Here is a 4626-nt window from a genome sequence, read left to right as displayed (position 1 = left end):
CTCTCTCTCTCTCTCTCTCTCTCTCTCTCTCTCTCTCTGACTCTGAAATCTCTATACTGCCCTTGGGAATTCAGCAAATCTTAGGAAACTAGTGTTGAATCAGTGAAAATTCTATTTGAAACATTTTGTGACCTTAACCACAACCAAAAAATAAAAGCACTATTTACTTTGAAGGCAATTATTTCTTCAAGGAAAGGAAATAAATGCTGTTTATTAAACCTACATAGATTTTTGGGAATGGGGTAATAACTAAATAAGGTTAGCAATTTCTCCATGTGCTTTGAAATGATAGGAGTTCTGCAATCCCAGCCATGTCCACAGGGTACAATGACAGAAAAGCTAAATGACAACCAAAGCGAGGCTCATGTCTCTGACTCAAAAAATGATTCAGAAAACTGCCCTGCAAACACTGCAGAAGAAAACCAGATCAACACTTGGCACACCACTTCTCTACAAATATTTCAACTTTTCATTTATTCCTGGGTCCTATTTTGACTTCTAGGACCTATTCAGGAGTCCCCTAATACATATTGTCACTCAGCAAACATTTCATTAGAAGAACATCATGTATTAAACAAGATCATTTTTTTTCTAATGGCCTTTTAAAAGCCGCTCCTCTGATGGGCCATTGCTCACACGACAACCTGGTCCTCCCAGTCCCCTCAGTATTCAGTGCTCACTTCCTGTTCCCTAACCAGTACCAGGCACAGGGAGCACTCCGCTCTCCATCAGGGATAATACAAAAGTCTTCCTAGATCAGAGGGGTTGGACAGTGAATGGGAAGCCATGTCAGAACCCCAACATCAGATAAAAGTAGCAAGAGAATGCCATCTCTAAAATAAGGATCAGAAGCAAAAAAACTGGAACATTTTTGAATCAGCTATAAAAAGGAGACTTATGGCTTCAAAACTGTCAGCATTTTAATATAAGGATTTTGAATATATGTCAGGACTTAAAAACAATTTTTATTTATATTTAATTTATTTATATAAATATATTTATTTTCCCTCTTTTTATATTATAGATCCTGTGTGTGTGTGTGTGTGTTCTTCTATTTAAGTGTTTTTATGGAATTCCTAGTGTGTAAACAATAAAGCATGTCTCTGCGTCTATATCTATTTCTTGTGCATTTTCTTGAGCTCTTTACTTTCTGTTTGTTTGGTCTGTTCCATTCTGATGTATTAGCGTCTTTCTTTATCTATTATATTCTACTATTATCCCTTAGAAGCCTGTTGTTTTCTAACGAGAGAAAGAAAGTGGGCAGATCTGGGTGGAAAGGGAGGTGGGAAGAAAGTGGGAGCAGGAGAAGGAGAAACCACAATTAGGATATAATATATGAGAAAAATATTTTCAACAAAATGAAAACAAAAAATTAAAAAAAAAGGAAAAATTAAAGTTCAACATCACAACAGTTTTATTCCTAGATTGAAATGCTGTGAGCACAGTTTTGGGTTCTGGCACTCACAAATAAACTTGTAGATATAGTGCAGGGATGGGAGGGCTAACCACTAGAGCGCTGGGTTTTAGCGCATGTCTACTGATCTCGTTTTCAGGATCAAGAGATGCAGTTGGATTTTTGGACTCTTTCACTTAAAATTTTGAAAGTGTGAGTTTAAAATTGTGCCAACTGAATTTAATTCAAGAGAAAGGCAAGAATGAACAGCAACCCACGAATGTCAAAGTAAGTTAGAAACTTTTTATGTGCAGAAGCAATTACATTTACTTTAAAAAAATAACAGATGAAGACTTACGAGAGACATCTGTCCCCAAAAGTGATCTTATAAAAACTCCATGATAAGCTCATAGAATAACTCAGATGAGTGATTCTCTGAACACGTGAGCTGGGTTGAGCCTATGGAGACCTTTTTTTCATCATGGTTCGTTACGAGCAAGTGGATACGCTTAAAAGTATGTCGGTTTAGAACTAATGAGAAAACTTGGTTTCAGTCTTCATTTTTACATAATTGTGTAGACAGTACAGACAACTGGTTAAAAGCCAGGGTGTTCATAAATGCCCTCAGAATACAGCCTGCCCTTTTATCAGTGGCAGTTGAAAGAGAATTGCATAAGCCTTTTACTTGGCTGCCCAAACCCCTGTCAGATTGATTGCATTAAAGATAATGAAACTTATTAAAAATTCTGCAAAATGAAAATGGTATTCTGAAGAAAATTATGAACATGAAAATCAATTATAGAAAATCTATTCTTTAAACAAATAGACTAAACGCCCAGGAGGCTTATCCTTAATTGTAAACAAACACGTATCTTGAGCCACCTCCTTGATGATAGTTATGTCAGTGATAGATTTCAACTACTGAACTTTAACCTTGTTGTCACATCCTGCATTGGTCTACAATAATTCTATGAAACTTGGTGAAGTGTAGCAAAAGTAAACTATCCAATGGCTCTTTGCTGTAATCATGGCAATAAAAATTACAAAAGAGAATTAGTTGTCTCGAATGTAGCAAACGAAGGAGTTCATTTTCACGAGGTTTTTGGTCATTGAACATCTCCCCAAAGCTCAGAAGGGCTCTCACCGGTAATAATACTATGACCCTGCGAAAGCTATGTTGTCTGGGTATCCTTTGGGTGGGCAAGGAGAGCCAAGGAGGCTGCTAGAATTCAGTCTATCTCTTCTGCCAGTGGAAGAACTAAGAAAAGTAATAAACTAAACAACACCAAACTGTGTATGTGAGACATCGAAATAAGCAAAGTATAATAAGATAAAATTAGTAATAACAACTACATATACATCAACAGTATAGATATTTATGTCCAAAAGACCTGAAACCACCTTAAACATCAGTAGTGATGAGAGGTAAAAGGAAAGCTGTGACGTAAAACTCAACTCAAAAGCTGTTTGGAGCAGGATTGGACTCATCAGGGCTATCATCTATTGCTAGTGTACATCTGACCCTGTCTCCTGTTCCCCAGTGGCCCCAAGTTCCACCCTTAGCCTCCCAGAGCCACCAAGTCCCAAGGCCATCCAAGAGCAGAGTTATAAGGTCAAGCCCTAATGATAGCTCTGCATCCAGTCCCAGCATGCCTTTGCCAGTCTCCTCTGGCTTTGCTCACTGGACAGAGTCCTCTCTCTACCTCCCACTTTGGGTATCAGAAGGAACCTCTCAGCTGCCCTCTCCTCTGTCCAGCCTAGAACTCCAAAGTGGGCAACAGGCTAGGCAGGCTGGAGGCAGGCGAGGAGCCCCCGCAGTCCCCACTGCCCACTGGAGCTAAGGGCTCCGCGCGGCCCCGCGCCGCACTGCAAAGCCCGCCCCACGCTGCCGAGGGAGAGACCAGCTCGCGGGTTTCCCGGTCAACCCCGGCCTCCCCCACTCTCCGCCAGACTTCCCCAGCCTTAGTGCTATCCCCGCGGGGGCCAACCACACCGCCTCCCCGCGTCACAACCCACGACGACAGGGACCCCGAGGGCAGATCCCGACGGAACAACTCATCCCGCGGAGCCAGCGCGGGGAGCCGTGGGCAGCCCCGGCTTCGTGGGCTGCGGCGCGGGGGGATTCCACCTGCCACGCGCATCCCGCCGCAGCCGCCTCCGCCCCGCGGGCCCGAGGCGCCGCCCCGCCGCCCTGGGAGGCGCCGCCGCAGTCCGGGTCCCCCGCACACGCCGGGCGCGGGCGCACAGGTGGGAACCCCGCGAGTGGGCGCCGGGGCGCAGCCCTTCCCCGCCGCCGCGGCTCCAGACTTTGCCCGGCGCCTGCCCTTGCTAGGGCGCCCCGGTCCCTGCGCAGAGGCGGCCGCGCGTCCTGGCGCCTCCAGGGCTCCGAGGCTCCGGACGAGAAGGGACAGCGCCACAGCCGAGTCCCAGCGCCTGCTCCTAGCCTCGCACCCCGACCCCCTGAACCCCTGAGCTCTCCCCCACCCGGAGCCGTCAAAGGAGCAGTCAACGTGCACACACACCTTGCAATGGACCGGCGCCTGGGTCACCCACTCGCCAAACTCTTAGAAGGTGTCCATCGTCTGCAGGGAGGTGTGGGCCCGGAGTGGGAGCCGCTCTCTGATTATTTAGTAATGTTGGAAGTGCCGGGTCCGCTGCCAGAGTTGTGGGTCATGTGGGCACAGCGGAGGCTGGCTGCTGCCTGTACCAGGGTTTCCTGAGGATCCTGAAGCTATGATCTCATCCTCCTCATCCGCCTCCCCCGCCCCTCTCCACGGACGCGCACGCATAGCACACACACACACACACACCCGCGAGCACACCCCCGCGCGTGCACACACTCACACAGTGTGGCACTAGCTTCTTCTCTGGACCAAATATTTCTCCTGGGAAATTCCGTGTTTATAACAGAGAGAGAGAGAGAGAGAGAGAGAGAGAGAGAGAGAGAGAGAGAGAGAGAGAGAATATTCTTCCATATGAAGAAATTCTTCAAAGATTGATTTATGTGCTTTGTTTATTTCCTACAGTTTTCTATCCTCACGTGCAAGGTTTTGAAACAGCGTCCGTATTAAAATTAAGTATAATGATCCTTTTATGTTGACCCAGATTTTGATCCAAACTCAAGGATTCAAACAATGTAATTTCCATTTAATGTAGAGGCAAGGGCACGACAGGCTTGAATATGGAATAATAAGCATATCTTATATGTGTGCAGTGGTTTTCTATCCTAAGCT

At 45.7% G+C, this 4626-nt stretch overlaps 1 protein-coding gene across 2 annotated transcripts in view; it reads right to left on the bottom strand.

The window, feature by feature from the left end:
* Positions 1–4166, bottom strand: part of Dtna (dystrobrevin alpha) — a 339379-nt gene extending 335213 nt beyond the window's left edge. The window contains exon 1 of one of the 2 annotated variants that reach the window (XM_028774821.1): positions 3916–4166. The gene's annotated coding sequence lies outside the window, so the exon portion shown is untranslated. The remainder of the gene's footprint in view (positions 1–3915) is intronic. The other variant, XM_028774829.1, reaches the window with a different exon arrangement.
* Positions 4167–4626: the final 460 nt, after the last annotated feature.

The sequence above is a fragment of the Grammomys surdaster genome, unplaced genomic scaffold (genome assembly GCF_004785775.1).
Source record: "Grammomys surdaster isolate TR1022 unplaced genomic scaffold, NIH_TR_1.0 243, whole genome shotgun sequence".
Lineage (NCBI taxonomy): Eukaryota > Metazoa > Chordata > Mammalia > Rodentia > Muridae > Grammomys > Grammomys surdaster.
This window is presented reverse-complemented; position numbering and strand designations above follow the sequence as displayed.